This window comes from Schistocerca cancellata, chromosome 3 (assembly GCF_023864275.1).
Source record: "Schistocerca cancellata isolate TAMUIC-IGC-003103 chromosome 3, iqSchCanc2.1, whole genome shotgun sequence".
Taxonomy (NCBI): Eukaryota; Metazoa; Arthropoda; class Insecta; order Orthoptera; family Acrididae; genus Schistocerca; species Schistocerca cancellata.
The window spans coordinates 150000848-150022896 of record NC_064628.1 but is presented as its reverse complement, the minus strand read 5'-3'; the positions used below and the strand labels follow the sequence as shown (position 1 = coordinate 150022896).

At 42.2% G+C, this 22049-nt stretch overlaps 12 non-coding genes across 12 annotated transcripts; all 12 read left to right on the top strand.

The window, feature by feature from the left end:
- Positions 1 to 86: 86 nt before the first annotated feature.
- On the top strand, positions 87 to 293 carry LOC126178557 (small nucleolar RNA U3). Its single transcript, XR_007536446.1, has one exon. It is a non-coding gene; the product is annotated as a small nucleolar RNA U3 (small nucleolar RNA).
- A 947-nt stretch (positions 294 to 1240) lies between these two features.
- Positions 1241 to 1359, top strand: LOC126178636 (U5 spliceosomal RNA). Its single transcript, XR_007536521.1, has one exon. It is a non-coding gene; the product is annotated as a U5 spliceosomal RNA (small nuclear RNA).
- A 2404-nt stretch (positions 1360 to 3763) lies between these two features.
- On the top strand, positions 3764 to 3970 carry LOC126178575 (small nucleolar RNA U3). The gene has a single exon (XR_007536463.1). It is a non-coding gene; the product is annotated as a small nucleolar RNA U3 (small nucleolar RNA).
- Positions 3971 to 4917: 947 nt separating this feature from the next.
- LOC126178634 (U5 spliceosomal RNA) lies at positions 4918 to 5036 on the top strand. The gene has a single exon (XR_007536519.1). It is a non-coding gene; the product is annotated as a U5 spliceosomal RNA (small nuclear RNA).
- Positions 5037 to 7474: 2438 nt separating this feature from the next.
- LOC126178556 (small nucleolar RNA U3) lies at positions 7475 to 7681 on the top strand. The gene has a single exon (XR_007536445.1). It is a non-coding gene; the product is annotated as a small nucleolar RNA U3 (small nucleolar RNA).
- Positions 7682 to 8628: 947 nt separating this feature from the next.
- On the top strand, positions 8629 to 8747 carry LOC126178633 (U5 spliceosomal RNA). The gene has a single exon (XR_007536518.1). It is a non-coding gene; the product is annotated as a U5 spliceosomal RNA (small nuclear RNA).
- A 2435-nt stretch (positions 8748 to 11182) lies between these two features.
- Positions 11183 to 11389, top strand: LOC126178554 (small nucleolar RNA U3). The gene has a single exon (XR_007536443.1). It is a non-coding gene; the product is annotated as a small nucleolar RNA U3 (small nucleolar RNA).
- A 947-nt stretch (positions 11390 to 12336) lies between these two features.
- Positions 12337 to 12455, top strand: LOC126178632 (U5 spliceosomal RNA). The gene has a single exon (XR_007536517.1). It is a non-coding gene; the product is annotated as a U5 spliceosomal RNA (small nuclear RNA).
- A 2443-nt stretch (positions 12456 to 14898) lies between these two features.
- Positions 14899 to 15105, top strand: LOC126178553 (small nucleolar RNA U3). The gene has a single exon (XR_007536442.1). It is a non-coding gene; the product is annotated as a small nucleolar RNA U3 (small nucleolar RNA).
- A 947-nt stretch (positions 15106 to 16052) lies between these two features.
- On the top strand, positions 16053 to 16171 carry LOC126178631 (U5 spliceosomal RNA). The gene has a single exon (XR_007536516.1). It is a non-coding gene; the product is annotated as a U5 spliceosomal RNA (small nuclear RNA).
- Positions 16172 to 18600: 2429 nt separating this feature from the next.
- Positions 18601 to 18807, top strand: LOC126178552 (small nucleolar RNA U3). The gene has a single exon (XR_007536441.1). It is a non-coding gene; the product is annotated as a small nucleolar RNA U3 (small nucleolar RNA).
- A 947-nt stretch (positions 18808 to 19754) lies between these two features.
- On the top strand, positions 19755 to 19873 carry LOC126178630 (U5 spliceosomal RNA). Its single transcript, XR_007536515.1, has one exon. It is a non-coding gene; the product is annotated as a U5 spliceosomal RNA (small nuclear RNA).
- Positions 19874 to 22049: the final 2176 nt, after the last annotated feature.

Genomic DNA, 22049 nt, shown 5'->3' with positions numbered 1-22049 from the left:
CGCGAAATGTGAAGAGTGTGTCGTATTCTCGTAGGGCGTGTTGACGGTCTCGTGGCATAAGTAGCGAGCGGTGATAGCTTGCTAGCAAGATCATACTTCACAGGATCATTTCTGTAGTATGTCTTCAACTCTCTCTAGTTCAAAGCTGGAGTAGACGTAACCACGATGATGAGTGGTAGCACTGTCCCTGAGCGTGAGGCTTGCGATCGAGATTCATCGCATCTTGGTTGTAATCGATGATCGTTCACCACATTCTGAGGGATGTGGGAAGGGAATAGCGCTTTCCGAGTGGTGGTTTTATTATATAGAATAGAAGCAAGCATAAGTCATACTTTTGGTATCGGGACCCGCGTCGTTGCAGCAATGTCGCTACAGGTTGTGGAAGGACTTTGATTGCGACATGTCATGAAAGCCTTGTGGGAGTTTCTCGAGTGGCACGGGGACGAGCCATTTGATTTGGCCTGCTCCAAGTGCTAGGCTTGGATGACAACGACGTACTTTTGAGTTACAAGAATGAGTGAGCAACACAAGAAGAGTGCAATTGATGACCATAAACGGCTGACACACAACACAGTCTTGATAATCAGCACTAATGCATGATGTACGGAACATTTAGGAGGAGCGCGTTTGGCTAGCAAACATGAATTGAGTGATTTGCAAGGCACTGTTATCTGCAAGAAGGAATGCATGGAATTCGCAAATGAATAAGACTGGTTCAAATACTATCGACAGAAATTTTATTTCTGTTGTCAACTAGTATTAATTAGTTGTGTGGGAGCAGGGGGATATTTCCCTTGCACCATACATCTACATACAGGTTGCGTCTGATGTGGCCTAGTTTTGCGTTCAAAGAACTATTTAGTTGCCTGTTTTTTCAGTGAACGAGTGTGGTGGGGAGGAGAGAGATTAGTGTTAGATGCAGAGCAGTGCGGGCAGTTAGTTGTGTGTCTGACGGTGGGTCGCCGAGAGGAATTAGGCGTGCTGCCATCTGTCGGCAGGTGAGGTAATGAAGCAGCTTGAATGGTGACAGAAATGATGAAAATAGTTATCTAAAGAGTAATATCGACGACATTTGGCAGACACGTATTTCAGCGCTGACAGTTAGTTTGGGGTGTGTGCTTGCATGGCACTGGAAGTCTGTTGACGGTAGAGAAGTAGACAAGACGGAAAGAATTTTCCGCGTTCTCGCGGAGAAGCAATAGAGAAGCAGCCATAAGTATTGAAGTGAGGGCTTTGATCGGCACTCTGGTTTCCCTTCAAAACGAATAAATCTTTCGCCTTTTACTAAAGATTTCCGTGGAGGGGAACATTAAATGAGTCTATAAGGTATTTTTCGTAGTGCTCGGCTATTGCTGAGCCATAATCACAAGTAAAACGTAATGTAATTAGCAAGAGGTAGGTTGTGTTGTGAGAATGAAGGGCGTGGAGTAGCGGATCACGTTGGATCAGGTAGATGCTTTTTTAATTTGAAAATGCAATTGGCCGTTTCGTAGTATAATGAAACAAGTACATTTGCCCTGAAATGGCTTGCAGTGTGTTAGGCGATTGTGTAAAGAGAGAGAGAGCGCTATTTATTGTCCTGGAAACTCTTGGTGAACCCTTTCCGCATCTCAGTTCTAGATGATTTGAGGGTGTTTACTTGCACTGCAGTTGCACAACAGCATATAAGCCGATATTTGGAAGTGAATGATGAATTGAGAGGCTTTGTAATAAATACTAGTATGTGATTAGTAGATTGTGTTTTGAAACCCAAAATTATTTTTACCGCACAAGTTTGTGATTTGTAGGTATGATGTGAGTGAGATTTGGGCTGTAGATGGTGGTTAGTTGGGCAGGATGAGCATTTCAATTGTTTTCAATAGAGTGGATATTAGTGGCACTGGCTTGTTGCCATAATGTGGCATTGGTTCTTTGTTCATAACAGTGTACTCAGTTTTGTAGAAGATTTAGGTGAGAAAGAGACAGTTGTTGAATATGACATAGATAGCTAGAGATGAATTGAGTAGCAATTTCCTGGTAGTTGTAGTTTGGGTATGATGTGTCTCAGTGAGAGATAAATCTTGAAATGGAAGGGTTGTTCCTAGCTACAGTCTTGGAAACTATGTATCTGCTGTTGACTCCAATGTTTTCAAGATTACTTGTGTACAAAATTGGCCAGACTTTGCAGTTTCTTCTTCAGTAAATCAGTGGAAGGTGGTGCAGATAATGGTATAAATGTTCAGTGCCTCCTGTGAGTTGTTGATGCTGCTTGTCTTTTAAGTAAAATTGATAGGGGCTCTTGATTGACCCAGCCATAGACAGAGCTGGTGCATACTTGGCTTGAGAAGACTTTGGCCAGTAAATGATGAAATACCAACACATTGCTCACAACAAAGCTCCTTTCCCTGCATTCTAGTTTCCCTCGGGTATAGAGTGACATGATATTGGCAGATAATCACTTTGATCAGGCTGTTTGTTTTTTTTTAATGCTCTTTTACCAGAATCCATTCATAGTGATAACTGTGTTCTCTGGTGGAACACGATGAGAACATTGTGTGAAGTGCACAGAAGTAGCTATTTGAGTGTGTGTGAAAATGTGAGGTAACCACTGTTACTCCTAAATTTCTGTGGAATTAAGTTTTCTGTGTGTGTCTGAAAATCCAAGTGGTTCAAGTTGGTAGTTTATTTGTTGCAAGCGAAAAAAGCTTTTTAGTAAACTGAGGCACTAGCATTAGTTTCCTGTTCACTGTGACAAGGAAGCTAGTATAAAAAGTAGTTTGTGGTTTTGTTTGCAAAGAAGTGCTCATGGGATGTAAGCACTGCTTGAGATTATTCTGAGATGATTTTTTGAGGGGGGGGGGGAGATTGCTAAACATCTAGCATTTTAGTAAGGAGCTTGTCGGAGTAGTCGTGAAATTGTTATTTTATGAGAAATTTCTTTATTCATAGCACATGGCCATCATAGTTGAAGCATAAAGATTGGCATGGTATGCGTAGGTCTGTAAAATGTCCTGACAGTGATGTTCACAGAGACTTGTTGTATACTTTGATTCTTCATCTGTTTAACAGTAGACATAAGAAATGTATTAGTGGAGCAAGTAGCTGTGAAATTACTGGCGTATGATTGATAGTATGGACGTGGCGCTGAGTGTAAGTGTTTGTTTAGCTGTGGGTGTTTTCATAATTGCCATGTGAGGAAAAGCAATACTCGTGATAGGCGAAAAGAGATACAGAGAGAAACACATTTATTGCGAGTATTATATATCAGCAGCTCTTGGGCGGGTATCAAGCTAGACGCAAAGTGAAACGAAAGAGGAAGTATGCATGAAAGTGGCGATATATCGACAAGAGTTTGCACTGTTAGGGTGAGGTGAATAAACTAGTGCGGTGCGAAAATTTTCGAAGAGAGAGGCGGCTTTAAAGAAAGCACAAGAGTCGTATGAACGCCGTCTTGTGTGTTTGTCTTTCAGTGGCTATTTGGCATGTCTGCTTGCGCCATAGGATGCTACTGTATGTGCCCCAGGCCCCCATCTAGCGGCCGGAGGTGCAAGCGGTGTTTACATACAGTCTCGCGTGAGGCAATGGTCTCTCATTTCGGAAGACAAGAAGCACTGGTAGCGCACAAAATAGCTGAGTGAGATCATGGCGGCCAAGTAAGAGTAGAAGTAGGTTCTTTGCAGAATGTCCGAGCTTAAGAAATTCTTCGATAAGTAAATCGCGAAATGTGAAGAGTGTGTCGTATTCTCGTAGGGCGTGTTGACGGTCTCGTGGCATAAGTAGCGAGCGGTGATAGCTTGCTAGGATCATTTCTGTAGTATGTCTTCAACTCTCTCTAGTTCAAAGCTGGAGTAGACGTAACCACGATGATGAGTGGTAGCACTGTCCCTGAGCGTGAGGCTTGCGATCGAGATTCATCGCATCTTGGTTGTAATCGATGATCGTTCACCACATTCTGAGGGATGTGGGAAGGGAATAGCGCTTTCCGAGTGGTGGTTTTATTATATAGAATAGAAGCAAGCATAAGTCATACTTTTGGTATCGGGACCCGCGTCGTTGCAGCAATGTCGCTACAGGTTGTGGAAGGACTTTGATTGCGACATGTCATGAAAGCCTTGTGGGAGTTTCTCGAGTGGCACGGGGACGAGCCATTTGATTTGGCCTGCTCCAAGTGCTAGGCTTGGATGACAACGACGTACTTTTGAGTTACAAGAATGAGTGAGCAACACAAGAAGAGTGCAATTGATGACCATAAACGGCTGACACACAACACAGTCTTGATAATCAGCACTAATGCATGATGTACGGAACATTTAGGAGGAGCGCGTTTGGCTAGCAAACATGAATTGAGTGATTTGCAAGGCACTGTTATCTGCAAGAAGGAATGCATGGAATTCGCAAATGAATAAGACTGGTTCAAATACTATCGACAGAAATTTTATTTCTGTTGTCAACTAGTATTAATTAGTTGTGTGGGAGCAGGGGGATATTTCCCTTGCACCATACATCTACATACAGGTTGCGTCTGATGTGGCCTAGTTTTGCGTTCAAAGAACTATCTAGTTGCCTGTTTTTTCAGTGAACGAGTGTGGTGGGGAGGAGAGAGATTAGTGTTAGATGCAGAGCAGTGCGGGCAGTTAGTTGTGTGTCTGACGGTGGGTCGCCGAGAGGAATTAGGCGTGCTGCCATCTGTCGGCAGGTGAGGTAATGAAGCAGCTTGAATGGTGACAGAAATGATGAAAATAGTTATCTAAAGAGTAATATCGACGACATTTGGCAGACACGTATTTCAGCGCTGACAGTTAGTTTGGGGTGTGTGCTTGCATGGCACTGGAAGTCTGTTGACGGTAGAGAAGTAGACAAGACGGAAAGAATTTTCCGCGTTCTCGCGGAGAAGCAATAGAGAAGCAGCCATAAGTATTGAAGTGAGGGCTTTGATCGGCACTCTGGTTTCCCTTCAAAACGAATAAATCTTTCGCCTTTTACTAAAGATTTCCGTGGAGGGGAACATTAAATGAGTCTATAAGGTATTTTTCGTAGTGCTCGGCTATTGCTGAGCCATAATCACAAGTAAAACGTAATGTAATTAGCAAGAGGTAGGTTGTGTTGTGAGAATGAAGGGCGTGGAGTAGCGGATCACGTTGGATCAGGTAGATGCTTTTTTAATTTGAAAATGCAATTGGCCGTTTCGTAGTATAATGAAACAAGTACATTTGCCCTGAAATGGCTTGCAGTGTGTTAGGCGATTGTGTAAAGAGAGAGAGAGAGAGAGAGAGCGCTATTTATTGTCCTGGAAACTCTTGGTGAACCCTTTCCGCATCTCAGTTCTAGATGATTTGAGGGTGTTTACTTGCACTGCAGTTGCACAACAGCATATAAGCCGATATTTGGAAGTGAATGATGAATTGAGAGGCTTTGTAATAAATACTAGTATGTGATTAGTAGATTGTGTTTTGAAACCCAAAATTATTTTTACCGCACAAGTTTGTGATTTGTAGGTATGATGTGAGTGAGATTTGGGCTGTAGATGGTGGTTAGTTGGGCAGGATGAGCATTTCAATTGTTTTCAATAGAGTGGATATTAGTGGCACTGGCTTGTTGCCATAATGTGGCATTGGTTCTTTGTTCATAACAGTGTACTCAGTTTTGTAGAAGATTTAGGTGAGAAAGAGACAGTTGTTGAATATGACATAGATAGCTAGAGATGAATTGAGTAGCAATTTCCTGGTAGTTGTAGTTTGGGTATGATGTGTCTCAGTGAGAGATAAATCTTGAAATGGAAGGGTTGTTCCTAGCTACAGTCTTGGAAACTATGTATCTGCTGTTGACTCCAATGTTTTCAAGATTACTTGTGTACAAAATTGGCCAGACTTTGCAGTTTCTTCTTCAGTAAATCAGTGGAAGGTGGTGCAGATAATGGTATAAATGTTCAGTGCCTCCTGTGAGTTGTTGATGCTGCTTGTCTTTTAAGTAAAATTGATAGGGGCTCTTGATTGACCCAGCCATAGACAGAGCTGGTGCATACTTGGCTTGAGAAGACTTTGGCCAGTAAATGATGAAATACCAACACATTGCTCACAACAAAGCTCCTTTCCCTGCATTCTAGTTTCCCTCGGGTATAGAGTGACATGATATTGGCAGATAATCACTTTGATCAGGCTGTTTTTTTTTTTTTTTTTAATGCTCTTTTACCAGAATCCATTCATAGTGATAACTGTGTTCTCTGGTGGAACACGATGAGAACATTGTGTGAAGTGCACAGAAGTAGCTATTTGAGTGTGTGTGAAAATGTGAGGTAACCACTGTTACTCCTAAATTTCTGTGGAATTAAGTTTTCTGTGTGTGTCTAAAAATCCAAGTGGTTCAAGTTGGTAGTTTATTTGTTGCAAGCGAAAAAAGCTTTTTAGTAAACTGAGGCACTAGCATTAGTTTCCTGTTCACTGTGACAAGGAAGCTAGTATAAAAAGTAGTTTGTGGTTTTGTTTGCAAAGAAGTGCTCATGGGATGTAAGCACTGCTTGAGATTATTCTGAGATGATTTTTTGAGGGGGGGGGGGGGAGATTGCTAAACATCTAGCATTTTAGTAAGGAGCTTGTCGGAGTAGTCGTGAAATTGTTATTTTATGAGAAATTTCTTTATTCATAGCACATGGCCATCATAGTTGAAGCATAAAGATTGGCATGGTATGCGTAGGTCTGTAAAATGTCCTGACAGTGATGTTCACAGAGACTTGTTGTATACTTTGATTCTTCATCTGTTTAACAGTAGACATAAGAAATGTATTAGTGGAGCAAGTAGCTGTGAAATTACTGGCGTATGATTGATAGTATGGACGTGGCGCTGAGTGTAAGTGTTTGTTTAGCTGTGGGTGTTTTCATAATTGCCATGTGAGGAAAAGCAATACTCGTGATAGGCGAAAAGAGATACAGAGAGAAACACATTTATTGCGAGTATTATATATCAGCAGCTCTTGGGCGGGTATCAAGCTAGACGCAAAGTGAAACGAAAGAGGAAGTATGCATGAAAGTGGCGATATATCGACAAGAGTTTGCACTGTTAGGGTGAGGTGAATAAACTAGTGCGGTGCGAAAATTTTCGAAGAGAGAGGCGGCTTTAAAGAAAGCACAAGAGTCGTATGAACGCCGTCTTGTGTGTTTGTCTTTCAGTGGCTATTTGGCATGTCTGCTTGCGCCATAGGATGCTACTGTATGTGCCCCAGGCCCCCATCTAGCGGCCGGAGGTGCAAGCGGTGTTTACATACAGTCTCGCGTGAGGCAATGGTCTCTCATTTCGGAAGACAAGAAGCACTGGTAGCGCACAAAATAGCTGAGTGAGATCATGGCGGCCAAGTAAGAGTAGAAGTAGGTTCTTTGCAGAATGTCCGAGCTTAAGAAATTCTTCGATAAGTAAATCGCGAAATGTGAAGAGTGTGTCGTATTCTCGTAGGGCGTGTTGACGGTCTCGTGGCATAAGTAGCTAGCGGTGATAGCTTGCTAGCAAGATCATACTTCACAGGATCATTTCTGTAGTATGTCTTCAACTCTCTCTAGTTCAAAGCTGGAGTAGACGTAACCACGATGATGAGTGGTAGCACTGTCCCTGAGCGTGAGGCTTGCGATCGAGATTCATCGCATCTTGGTTGTAATCGATGATCGTTCACCACATTCTGAGGGATGTGGGAAGGGAATAGCGCTTTCCGAGTGGTGGTTTTATTATATAGAATAGAAGCAAGCATAAGTCATACTTTTGGTATCGGGACCCGCGTCGTTGCAGCAATGTCGCTACAGGTTGTGGAAGGACTTTGATTGCGACATGTCATGAAAGCCTTGTGGGAGTTTCTCGAGTGGCACGGGGACGAGCCATTTGATTTGGCCTGCTCCAAGTGCTAGGCTTGGATGACAACGACGTACTTTTGAGTTACAAGAATGAGTGAGCAACACAAGAAGAGTGCAATTGATGACCATAAACGGCTGACACACAACACAGTCTTGATAATCAGCACTAATGCATGATGTACGGAACATTTAGGAGGAGCGCGTTTGGCTAGCAAACATGAATTGAGTGATTTGCAAGGCACTGTTATCTGCAAGAAGGAATGCATGGAATTCGCAAATGAATAAGACTGGTTCAAATACTATCGACAGAAATTTTATTTCTGTTGTCAACTAGTATTAATTAGTTGTGTGGGAGCAGGGGGATATTTCCCTTGCACCATACATCTACATACAGGTTGCGTCTGATGTGGCCTAGTTTTGCGTTCAAAGAACTATCTAGTTGCCTGTTTTTTCAGTGAACGAGTGTGGTGGGGAGGAGAGAGATTAGTGTTAGATGCAGAGCAGTGCGGGCAGTTAGTTGTGTGTCTGACGGTGGGTCGCCGAGAGGAATTAGGCGTGCTGCCATCTGTCGGCAGGTGAGGTAATGAAGCAGCTTGAATGGTGACAGAAATGATGAAAATAGTTATCTAAAGAGTAATATCGACGACATTTGGCAGACACGTATTTCAGCGCTGACAGTTAGTTTGGGGTGTGTGCTTGCATGGCACTGGAAGTCTGTTGACGGTAGAGAAGTAGACAAGACGGAAAGAATTTTCCGCGTTCTCGCGGAGAAGCAATAGAGAAGCAGCCATAAGTATTGAAGTGAGGGCTTTGATCGGCACTCTGGTTTCCCTTCAAAACGAATAAATCTTTCGCCTTTTACTAAAGATTTCCGTGGAGGGGAACATTAAATGAGTCTATAAGGTATTTTTCGTAGTGCTCGGCTATTGCTGAGCCATAATCACAAGTAAAACGTAATGTAATTAGCAAGAGGTAGGTTGTGTTGTGAGAATGAAGGGCGTGGAGTAGCGGATCACGTTGGATCAGGTAGATGCTTTTTTAATTTGAAAATGCAATTGGCCGTTTCGTAGTATAATGAAACAAGTACATTTGCCCTGAAATGGCTTGCAGTGTGTTAGGCGATTGTGTAAAGAGAGAGAGAGAGAGAGAGCGCTATTTATTGTCCTGGAAACTCTTGGTGAACCCTTTCCGCATCTCAGTTCTAGATGATTTGAGGGTGTTTACTTGCACTGCAGTTGCACAACAGCATATAAGCCGATATTTGGAAGTGAATGATGAATTGAGAGGCTTTGTAATAAATACTAGTATGTGATTAGTAGATTGTGTTTTGAAACCCAAAATTATTTTTACCGCACAAGTTTGTGATTTGTAGGTATGATGTGAGTGAGATTTGGGCTGTAGATGGTGGTTAGTTGGGCAGGATGAGCATTTCAATTGTTTTCAATAGAGTGGATATTAGTGGCACTGGCTTGTTGCCATAATGTGGCATTGGTTCTTTGTTCATAACAGTGTACTCAGTTTTGTAGAAGATTTAGGTGAGAAAGAGACAGTTGTTGAATATGACATAGATAGCTAGAGATGAATTGAGTAGCAATTTCCTGGTAGTTGTAGTTTGGGTATGATGTGTCTCAGTGAGAGATAAATCTTGAAATGGAAGGGTTGTTCCTAGCTACAGTCTTGGAAACTATGTATCTGCTGTTGACTCCAATGTTTTCAAGATTACTTGTGTACAAAATTGGCCAGACTTTGCAGTTTCTTCTTCAGTAAATCAGTGGAAGGTGGTGCAGATAATGGTATAAATGTTCAGTGCCTCCTGTGAGTTGTTGATGCTGCTTGTCTTTTAAGTAAAATTGATAGGGGCTCTTGATTGACCCAGCCATAGACAGAGCTGGTGCATACTTGGCTTGAGAAGACTTTGGCCAGTAAATGATGAAATACCAACACATTGCTCACAACAAAGCTCCTTTCCCTGCATTCTAGTTTCCCTCGGGTATAGAGTGACATGATATTGGCAGATAATCACTTTGATCAGGCTGTTTTTTTTTTTTTTTTAATGCTCTTTTACCAGAATCCATTCATAGTGATAACTGTGTTCTCTGGTGGAACACGATGAGAACATTGTGTGAAGTGCACAGAAGTAGCTATTTGAGTGTGTGTGAAAATGTGAGGTAACCACTGTTACTCCTAAATTTCTGTGGAATTAAGTTTTCTGTGTGTGTCTAAAAATCCAAGTGGTTCAAGTTGGTAGTTTATTTGTTGCAAGCGAAAAAAGCTTTTTAGTAAACTGAGGCACTAGCATTAGTTTCCTGTTCACTGTGACAAGGAAGCTAGTATAAAAAGTAGTTTGTGGTTTTGTTTGCAAAGAAGTGCTCATGGGATGTAAGCACTGCTTGAGATTATTCTGAGATGATTTTTTGAGGGGGGGGGGGGGAGATTGCTAAACATCTAGCATTTTAGTAAGGAGCTTGTCGGAGTAGTCGTGAAATTGTTATTTTATGAGAAATTTCTTTATTCATAGCACATGGCCATCATAGTTGAAGCATAAAGATTGGCATGGTATGCGTAGGTCTGTAAAATGTCCTGACAGTGATGTTCACAGAGACTTGTAGTATACTTTGATTCTTCATCTGTTTAACAGTAGACATAAGAAATGTATTAGTGGAGCAAGTAGCTGTGAAATTACTGGCGTATGATTGATAGTATGGACGTGGCGCTGAGTGTAAGTGTTTGTTTAGCTGTGGGTGTTTTCATAATTGCCATGTGAGGAAAAGCAATACTCGTGATAGGCGAAAAGAGATACAGAGAGAAACACATTTATTGCGAGTATTATATATCAGCAGCTCTTGGGCGGGTATCAAGCTAGACGCAAAGTGAAACGAAAGAGGAAGTATGCATGAAAGTGGCGATATATCGACAAGAGTTTGCACTGTTAGGGTGAGGTGAATAAACTAGTGCGGTGCGAAAATTTTCGAAGAGAGAGGCGGCTTTAAAGAAAGCACAAGAGTCGTATGAACGCCGTCTTGTGTGTTTGTCTTTCAGTGGCTATTTGGCATGTCTGCTTGCGCCATAGGATGCTACTGTATGTGCCCCAGGCCCCCATCTAGCGGCCGGAGGTGCAAGCGGTGTTTACATACAGTCTCGCGTGAGGCAATGGTCTCTCATTTCGGAAGACAAGAAGCACTGGTAGCGCACAAAATAGCTGAGTGAGATCATGGCGGCCAAGTAAGAGTAGAAGTAGGTTCTTTGCAGAATGTCCGAGCTTAAGAAATTCTTCGATAAGTAAATCGCGAAATGTGAAGAGTGTGTCGTATTCTCGTAGGGCGTGTTGACGGTCTCGTGGCATAAGTAGCTAGCGGTGATAGCTTGCTAGCAAGATCATACTTCACAGGATCATTTCTGTAGTATGTCTTCAACTCTCTCTAGTTCAAAGCTGGAGTAGACGTAACCACGATGATGAGTGGTAGCACTGTCCCTGAGCGTGAGGCTTGCGATCGAGATTCATCGCATCTTGGTTGTAATCGATGATCGTTCACCACATTCTGAGGGATGTGGGAAGGGAATAGCGCTTTCCGAGTGGTGGTTTTATTATATAGAATAGAAGCAAGCATAAGTCATACTTTTGGTATCGGGACCCGCGTCGTTGCAGCAATGTCGCTACAGGTTGTGGAAGGACTTTGATTGCGACATGTCATGAAAGCCTTGTGGGAGTTTCTCGAGTGGCACGGGGACGAGCCATTTGATTTGGCCTGCTCCAAGTGCTAGGCTTGGATGACAACGACGTACTTTTGAGTTACAAGAATGAGTGAGCAACACAAGAAGAGTGCAATTGATGACCATAAACGGCTGACACACAACACAGTCTTGATAATCAGCACTAATGCATGATGTACGGAACATTTAGGAGGAGCGCGTTTGGCTAGCAAACATGAATTGAGTGATTTGCAAGGCACTGTTATCTGCAAGAAGGAATGCATGGAATTCGCAAATGAATAAGACTGGTTCAAATACTATCGACAGAAATTTTATTTCTGTTGTCAACTAGTATTAATTAGTTGTGTGGGAGCAGGGGGATATTTCCCTTGCACCATACATCTACATACAGGTTGCGTCTGATGTGGCCTAGTTTTGCGTTCAAAGAACTATCTAGTTGCCTGTTTTTTCAGTGAACGAGTGTGGTGGGGAGGAGAGAGATTAGTGTTAGATGCAGAGCAGTGCGGGCAGTTAGTTGTGTGTCTGACGGTGGGTCGCCGAGAGGAATTAGGCGTGCTGCCATCTGTCGGCAGGTGAGGTAATGAAGCAGCTTGAATGGTGACAGAAATGATGAAAATAGTTATCTAAAGAGTAATATCGACGACATTTGGCAGACACGTATTTCAGCGCTGACAGTTAGTTTGGGGTGTGTGCTTGCATGGCACTGGAAGTCTGTTGACGGTAGAGAAGTAGACAAGACGGAAAGAATTTTCCGCGTTCTCGCGGAGAAGCAATAGAGAAGCAGCCATAAGTATTGAAGTGAGGGCTTTGATCGGCACTCTGGTTTCCCTTCAAAACGAATAAATCTTTCGCCTTTTACTAAAGATTTCCGTGGAGGGGAACATTAAATGAGTCTATAAGGTATTTTTCGTAGTGCTCGGCTATTGCTGAGCCATAATCACAAGTAAAACGTAATGTAATTAGCAAGAGGTAGGTTGTGTTGTGAGAATGAAGGGCGTGGAGTAGCGGATCACGTTGGATCAGGTAGATGCTTTTTTAATTTGAAAATGCAATTGGCCGTTTCGTAGTATAATGAAACAAGTACATTTGCCCTGAAATGGCTTGCAGTGTGTTAGGCGATTGTGTAAAGAGAGAGAGAGAGAGAGAGAGAGAGAGAGCGCTATTTATTGTCCTGGAAACTCTTGGTGAACCCTTTCCGCATCTCAGTTCTAGATGATTTGAGGGTGTTTACTTGCACTGCAGTTGCACAACAGCATATAAGCCGATATTTGGAAGTGAATGATGAATTGAGAGGCTTTGTAATAAATACTAGTATGTGATTAGTAGATTGTGTTTTGAAACCCAAAATTATTTTTACCGCACAAGTTTGTGATTTGTAGGTATGATGTGAGTGAGATTTGGGCTGTAGATGGTGGTTAGTTGGGCAGGATGAGCATTTCAATTGTTTTCAATAGAGTGGATATTAGTGGCACTGGCTTGTTGCCATAATGTGGCATTGGTTCTTTGTTCATAACAGTGTACTCAGTTTTGTAGAAGATTTAGGTGAGAAAGAGACAGTTGTTGAATATGACATAGATAGCTAGAGATGAATTGAGTAGCAATTTCCTGGTAGTTGTAGTTTGGGTATGATGTGTCTCAGTGAGAGATAAATCTTGAAATGGAAGGGTTGTTCCTAGCTACAGTCTTGGAAACTATGTATCTGCTGTTGACTCCAATGTTTTCAAGATTACTTGTGTACAAAATTGGCCAGACTTTGCAGTTTCTTCTTCAGTAAATCAGTGGAAGGTGGTGCAGATAATGGTATAAATGTTCAGTGCCTCCTGTGAGTTGTTGATGCTGCTTGTCTTTTAAGTAAAATTGATAGGGGCTCTTGATTGACCCAGCCATAGACAGAGCTGGTGCATACTTGGCTTGAGAAGACTTTGGCCAGTAAATGATGAAATACCAACACATTGCTCACAACAAAGCTCCTTTCCCTGCATTCTAGTTTCCCTCGGGTATAGAGTGACATGATATTGGCAGATAATCACTTTGATCAGGCTGTTTGTTTTTTTTTAATGCTCTTTTACCAGAATCCATTCATAGTGATAACTGTGTTCTCTGGTGGAACACGATGAGAACATTGTGTGAAGTGCACAGAAGTAGCTATTTGAGTGTGTGTGAAAATGTGAGGTAACCACTGTTACTCCTAAATTTCTGTGGAATTAAGTTTTCTGTGTGTGTCTGAAAATCCAAGTGGTTCAAGTTGGTAGTTTATTTGTTGCAAGCGAAAAAAGCTTTTTAGTAAACTGAGGCACTAGCATTAGTTTCCTGTTCACTGTGACAAGGAAGCTAGTATAAAAAGTAGTTTGTGGTTTTGTTTGCAAAGAAGTGCTCATGGGATGTAAGCACTGCTTGAGATTATTCTGAGATGATTTTTTGAGGGGGGGGGGGGGGAGATTGCTAAACATCTAGCATTTTAGTAAGGAGCTTGTCGGAGTAGTCGTGAAATTGTTATTTTATGAGAAATTTCTTTATTCATAGCACATGGCCATCATAGTTGAAGCATAAAGATTGGCATGGTATGCGTAGGTCTGTAAAATGTCCTGACAGTGATGTTCACAGAGACTTGTTGTATACTTTGATTCTTCATCTGTTTAACAGTAGACATAAGAAATGTATTAGTGGAGCAAGTAGCTGTGAAATTACTGGCGTATGATTGATAGTATGGACGTGGCGCTGAGTGTAAGTGTTTGTTTAGCTGTGGGTGTTTTCATAATTGCCATGTGAGGAAAAGCAATACTCGTGATAGGCGAAAAGAGATACAGAGAGAAACACATTTATTGCGAGTATTATATATCAGCAGCTCTTGGGCGGGTATCAAGCTAGACGCAAAGTGAAACGAAAGAGGAAGTATGCATGAAAGTGGCGATATATCGACAAGAGTTTGCACTGTTAGGGTGAGGTGAATAAACTAGTGCGGTGCGAAAATTTTCGAAGAGAGAGGCGGCTTTAAAGAAAGCACAAGAGTCGTATGAACGCCGTCTTGTGTGTTTGTCTTTCAGTGGCTATTTGGCATGTCTGCTTGCGCCATAGGATGCTACTGTATGTGCCCCAGGCCCCCATCTAGCGGCCGGAGGTGCAAGCGGTGTTTACATACAGTCTCGCGTGAGGCAATGGTCTCTCATTTCGGAAGACAAGAAGCACTGGTAGCGCACAAAATAGCTGAGTGAGATCATGGCGGCCAAGTAAGAGTAGAAGTAGGTTCTTTGCAGAATGTCCGAGCTTAAGAAATTCTTCGATAAGTAAATCGCGAAATGTGAAGAGTGTGTCGTATTCTCGTAGGGCGTGTTGACGGTCTCGTGGCATAAGTAGCGAGCGGTGATAGCTTGCTAGCAAGATCATACTTCACAGGATCATTTCTGTAGTATGTCTTCAACTCTCTCTAGTTCAAAGCTGGAGTAGACGTAACCACGATGATGAGTGGTAGCACTGTCCCTGAGCGTGAGGCTTGCGATCGAGATTCATCGCATCTTGGTTGTAATCGATGATCGTTCACCACATTCTGAGGGATGTGGGAAGGGAATAGCGCTTTCCGAGTGGTGGTTTTATTATATAGAATAGAAGCAAGCATAAGTCATACTTTTGGTATCGGGACCCGCGTCGTTGCAGCAATGTCGCTACAGGTTGTGGAAGGACTTTGATTGCGACATGTCATGAAAGCCTTGTGGGAGTTTCTCGAGTGGCACGGGGACGAGCCATTTGATTTGGCCTGCTCCAAGTGCTAGGCTTGGATGACAACGACGTACTTTTGAGTTACAAGAATGAGTGAGCAACACAAGAAGAGTGCAATTGATGACCATAAACGGCTGACACACAACACAGTCTTGATAATCAGCACTAATGCATGATGTACGGAACATTTAGGAGGAGCGCGTTTGGCTAGCAAACATGAATTGAGTGATTTGCAAGGCACTGTTATCTGCAAGAAGGAATGCATGGAATTCGCAAATGAATAAGACTGGTTCAAATACTATCGACAGAAATTTTATTTCTGTTGTCAACTAGTATTAATTAGTTGTGTGGGAGCAGGGGGATATTTCCCTTGCACCATACATCTACATACAGGTTGCGTCTGATGTGGCCTAGTTTTGCGTTCAAAGAACTATCTAGTTGCCTGTTTTTTCAGTGAACGAGTGTGGTGGGGAGGAGAGAGATTAGTGTTAGATGCAGAGCAGTGCGGGCAGTTAGTTGTGTGTCTGACGGTGGGTCGCCGAGAGGAATTAGGCGTGCTGCCATCTGTCGGCAGGTGAGGTAATGAAGCAGCTTGAATGGTGACAGAAATGATGAAAATAGTTATCTAAAGAGTAATATCGACGACATTTGGCAGACACGTATTTCAGCGCTGACAGTTAGTTTGGGGTGTGTGCTTGCATGGCACTGGAAGTCTGTTGACGGTAGAGAAGTAGACAAGACGGAAAGAATTTTCCGCGTTCTCGCGGAGAAGCAATAGAGAAGCAGCCATAAGTATTGAAGTGAGGGCTTTGATCGGCACTCTGGTTTCCCTTCAAAACGAATAAATCTTTCGCCTTTTACTAAAGATTTCCGTGGAGGGGAACATTAAATGAGTCTATAAGGTATTTTTCGTAGTGCTCGGCTATTGCTGAGCCATAATCACAAGTAAAACGTAATGTAATTAGCAAGAGGTAGGTTGTGTTGTGAGAATGAAGGGCGTGGAGTAGCGGATCACGTTGGATCAGGTAGATGCTTTTTTAATTTGAAAATGCAATTGGCCGTTTCGTAGTATAATGAAACAAGTACATTTGCCCTGAAATGGCTTGCAGTGTGTTAGGCGATTGTGTAAAGAGAGAGAGAGAGAGAGAGCGCTATTTATTGTCCTGGAAACTCTTGGTGAACCCTTTCCGCATCTCAGTTCTAGATGATTTGAGGGTGTTTACTTGCACTGCAGTTGCACAACAGCATATAAGCCGATATTTGGAAGTGAATGATGAATTGAGAGGCTTTGTAATAAATACTAGTATGTGATTAGTAGATTGTGTTTTGAAACCCAAAATTATTTTTACCGCACAAGTTTGTGATTTGTAGGTATGATGTGAGTGAGATTTGGGCTGTAGATGGTGGTTAGTTGGGCAGGATGAGCATTTCAATTGTTTTCAATAGAGTGGATATTAGTGGCACTGGCTTGTTGCCATAATGTGGCATTGGTTCTTTGTTCATAACAGTGTACTCAGTTTTGTAGAAGATTTAGGTGAGAAAGAGACAGTTGTTGAATATGACATAGATAGCTAGAGATGAATTGAGTAGCAATTTCCTGGTAGTTGTAGTTTGGGTATGATGTGTCTCAGTGAGAGATAAATCTTGAAATGGAAGGGTTGTTCCTAGCTACAGTCTTGGAAACTATGTATCTGCTGTTGACTCCAATGTTTTCAAGATTACTTGTGTACAAAATTGGCCAGACTTTGCAGTTTCTTCTTCAGTAAATCAGTGGAAGGTGGTGCAGATAATGGTATAAATGTTCAGTGCCTCCTGTGAGTTGTTGATGCTGCTTGTCTTTTAAGTAAAATTGATAGGGGCTCTTGATTGACCCAGCCATAGACAGAGCTGGTGCATACTTGGCTTGAGAAGACTTTGGCCAGTAAATGATGAAATACCAACACATTGCTCACAACAAAGCTCCTTTCCCTGCATTCTAGTTTCCCTCGGGTATAGAGTGACATGATATTGGCAGATAATCACTTTGATCAGGCTGTTTGTTTTTTTTTAATGCTCTTTTACCAGAATCCATTCATAGTGATAACTGTGTTCTCTGGTGGAACACGATGAGAACATTGTGTGAAGTGCACAGAAGTAGCTATTTGAGTGTGTGTGAAAATGTGAGGTAACCACTGTTACTCCTAAATTTCTGTGGAATTAAGTTTTCTGTGTGTGTCTGAAAATCCAAGTGGTTCAAGTTGGTAGTTTATTTGTTGCAAGCGAAAAAAGCTTTTTAGTAAACTGAGGCACTAGCATTAGTTTCCTGTTCACTGTGACAAGGAAGCTAGTATAAAAAGTAGTTTGTGGTTTTGTTTGCAAAGAAGTGCTCATGGGATGTAAGCACTGCTTGAGATTATTCTGAGATGATTTTTTGAGGGGGGGGGGAGATTGCTAAACATCTAGCATTTTAGTAAGGAGCTTGTCGGAGTAGTCGTGAAATTGTTATTTTATGAGAAATTTCTTTATTCATAGCACATGGCCATCATAGTTGAAGCATAAAGATTGGCATGGTATGCGTAGGTCTGTAAAATGTCCTGACAGTGATGTTCACAGAGACTTGTTGTATACTTTGATTCTTCATCTGTTTAACAGTAGACATAAGAAATGTATTAGTGGAGCAAGTAGCTGTGAAATTACTGGCGTATGATTTATAGTATGGACGTGGCGCTGAGTGTAAGTGTTTGTTTAGCTGTGGGTGTTTTCATAATTGCCATGTGAGGAAAAGCAATACTCGTGATAGGCGAAAAGAGATACAGAGAGAAACACATTTATTGCGAGTATTATATATCAGCAGCTCTTGGGCGGGTATCAAGCTAGACGCAAAGTGAAACGAAAGAGGAAGTATGCATGAAAGTGGCGATATATCGACAAGAGTTTGCACTGTTAGGGTGAGGTGAATAAACTAGTGCGGTGCGAAAATTTTCGAAGAGAGAGGCGGCTTTAAAGAAAGCACAAGAGTCGTATGAACGCCGTCTTGTGTGTTTGTCTTTCAGTGGCTATTTGGCATGTCTGCTTGCGCCATAGGATGCTACTGTATGTGCCCCAGGCCCCCATCTAGCGGCCGGAGGTGCAAGCGGTGTTTACATACAGTCTCGCGTGAGGCAATGGTCTCTCATTTCGGAAGACAAGAAGCACTGGTAGCGCACAAAATAGCTGAGTGAGATCATGGCGGCCAAGTAAGAGTAGAAGTAGGTTCTTTGCAGAATGTCCGAGCTTAAGAAATTCTTCGATAAGTAAATCGCGAAATGTGAAGAGTGTGTCGTATTCTCGTAGGGCGTGTTGACGGTCTCGTGGCATAAGTAGCGAGCGGTGATAGCTTGCTAGCAAGATCATACTTCACAGGATCATTTCTGTAGTATGTCTTCAACTCTCTCTAGTTCAAAGCTGGAGTAGACGTAACCACGATGATGAGTGGTAGCACTGTCCCTGAGCGTGAGGCTTGCGATCGAGATTCATCGCATCTTGGTTGTAATCGATGATCGTTCACCACATTCTGAGGGATGTGGGAAGGGAATAGCGCTTTCCGAGTGGTGGTTTTATTATATAGAATAGAAGCAAGCATAAGTCATACTTTTGGTATCGGGACCCGCGTCGTTGCAGCAATGTCGCTACAGGTTGTGGAAGGACTTTGATTGCGACATGTCATGAAAGCCTTGTGGGAGTTTCTCGAGTGGCACGGGGACGAGCCATTTGATTTGGCCTGCTCCAAGTGCTAGGCTTGGATGACAACGACGTACTTTTGAGTTACAAGAATGAGTGAGCAACACAAGAAGAGTGCAATTGATGACCATAAACGGCTGACACACAACACAGTCTTGATAATCAGCACTAATGCATGATGTACGGAACATTTAGGAGGAGCGCGTTTGGCTAGCAAACATGAATTGAGTGATTTGCAAGGCACTGTTATCTGCAAGAAGGAATGCATGGAATTCGCAAATGAATAAGACTGGTTCAAATACTATCGACAGAAATTTTATTTCTGTTGTCAACTAGTATTAATTAGTTGTGTGGGAGCAGGGGGATATTTCCCTTGCACCATACATCTACATACAGGTTGCGTCTGATGTGGCCTAGTTTTGCGTTCAAAGAACTATCTAGTTGCCTGTTTTTTCAGTGAACGAGTGTGGTGGGGAGGAGAGAGATTAGTGTTAGATGCAGAGCAGTGCGGGCAGTTAGTTGTGTGTCTGACGGTGGGTCGCCGAGAGGAATTAGGCGTGCTGCCATCTGTCGGCAGGTGAGGTAATGAAGCAGCTTGAATGGTGACAGAAATGATGAAAATAGTTATCTAAAGAGTAATATCGACGACATTTGGCAGACACGTATTTCAGCGCTGACAGTTAGTTTGGGGTGTGTGCTTGCATGGCACTGGAAGTCTGTTGACGGTAGAGAAGTAGACAAGACGGAAAGAATTTTCCGCGTTCTCGCGGAGAAGCAATAGAGAAGCAGCCATAAGTATTGAAGTGAGGGCTTTGATCGGCACTCTGGTTTCCCTTCAAAACGAATAAATCTTTCGCCTTTTACTAAAGATTTCCGTGGAGGGGAACATTAAATGAGTCTATAAGGTATTTTTCGTAGTGCTCGGCTATTGCTGAGCCATAATCACAAGTAAAACGTAATGTAATTAGCAAGAGGTAGGTTGTGTTGTGAGAATGAAGGGCGTGGAGTAGCGGATCACGTTGGATCAGGTAGATGCTTTTTTAATTTGAAAATGCAATTGGCCGTTTCGTAGTATAATGAAACAAGTACATTTGCCCTGAAATGGCTTGCAGTGTGTTAGGCGATTGTGTAAAGAGAGAGAGAGCGCTATTTATTGTCCTGGAAACTCTTGGTGAACCCTTTCCGCATCTCAGTTCTAGATGATTTGAGGGTGTTTACTTGCACTGCAGTTGCACAACAGCATATAAGCCGATATTTGGAAGTGAATGATGAATTGAGAGGCTTTGTAATAAATACTAGTATGTGATTAGTAGATTGTGTTTTGAAACCCAAAATTATTTTTACCGCACAAGTTTGTGATTTGTAGGTATGATGTGAGTGAGATTTGGGCTGTAGATGGTGGTTAGTTGGGCAGGATGAGCATTTCAATTGTTTTCAATAGAGTGGATATTAGTGGCACTGGCTTGTTGCCATAATGTGGCATTGGTTCTTTGTTCATAACAGTGTACTCAGTTTTGTAGAAGATTTAGGTGAGAAAGAGACAGTTGTTGAATATGACATAGATAGCTAGAGATGAATTGAGTAGCAATTTCCTGGTAGTTGTAGTTTGGGTATGATGTGTCTCAGTGAGAGATAAATCTTGAAATGGAAGGGTTGTTCCTAGCTACAGTCTTGGAAACTATGTATCTGCTGTTGACTCCAATGTTTTCAAGATTACTTGTGTACAAAATTGGCCAGACTTTGCAGTTTCTTCTTCAGTAAATCAGTGGAAGGTGGTGCAGATAATGGTATAAATGTTCAGTGCCTCCTGTGAGTTGTTGATGCTGCTTGTCTTTTAAGTAAAATTGATAGGGGCTCTTGATTGACCCAGCCATAGACAGAGCTGGTGCATACTTGGCTTGAGAAGACTTTGGCCAGTAAATGATGAAATACCAACACATTGCTCACAACAAAGCTCCTTTCCCTGCATTCTAGTTTCCCTCGGGTATAGAGTGACATGATATTGGCAGATAATCACTTTGATCAGGCTGTTTTTTTTTTTTTTTAATGCTCTTTTACCAGAATCCATTCATAGTGATAACTGTGTTCTCTGGTGGAACACGATGAGAACATTGTGTGAAGTGCACAGAAGTAGCTATTTGAGTGTGTGTGAAAATGTGAGGTAACCACTGTTACTCCTAAATTTCTGTGGAATTAAGTTTTCTGTGTGTGTCTGAAAATCCAAGTGGTTCAAGTTGGTAGTGTATTTGTTGCAAGCGAAAAAAGCTTTTTAGTAAACTGAGGCACTAGCATTAGTTTCCTGTTCACTGTGACAAGGAAGCTAGTATAAAAAGTAGTTTGTGGTTTTGTTTGCAAAGAAGTGCTCATGGGATGTAAGCACTGCTTGAGATTATTCTGAGATGATTTTTTGAGGGGGGGGGGGGGAGATTGCTAAACATCTAGCATTTTAGTAAGGAGCTTGTCGGAGTAGTCGTAAAATTGTTATTTTATGAGAAATTTCTTTATTCATAGCACATGGCCATCATAGTTGAAGCATAAAGATTGGCATGGTATGCGTAGGTCTGTAAAATGTCCTGACAGTGATGTTCACAGAGACTTGTTGTATACTTTGATTCTTCATCTGTTTAACAGTAGACATAAGAAATGTATTAGTGGAGCAAGTAGCTGTGAAATTACTGGCGTATGATTGATAGTATGGACGTGGCGCTGAGTGTAAGTGTTTGTTTAGCTGTGGGTGTTTTCATAATTGCCATGTGAGGAAAAGCAATACTCGTGATAGGCGAAAAGAGATACAGAGAGAAACACATTTATTGCGAGTATTATATATCAGCAGCTCTTGGGCGGGTATCAAGCTAGACGCAAAGTGAAACGAAAGAGGAAGTATGCATGAAAGTGGCGATATATCGACAAGAGTTTGCACTGTTAGGGTGAGGTGAATAAACTAGTGCGGTGCGAAAATTTTCGAAGAGAGAGGCGGCTTTAAAGAAAGCACAAGAGTCGTATGAACGCCGTCTTGTGTGTTTGTCTTTCAGTGGCTATTTGGCATGTCTGCTTGCGCCATAGGATGCTACTGTATGTGCCCCAGGCCCCCATCTAGCGGCCGGAGGTGCAAGC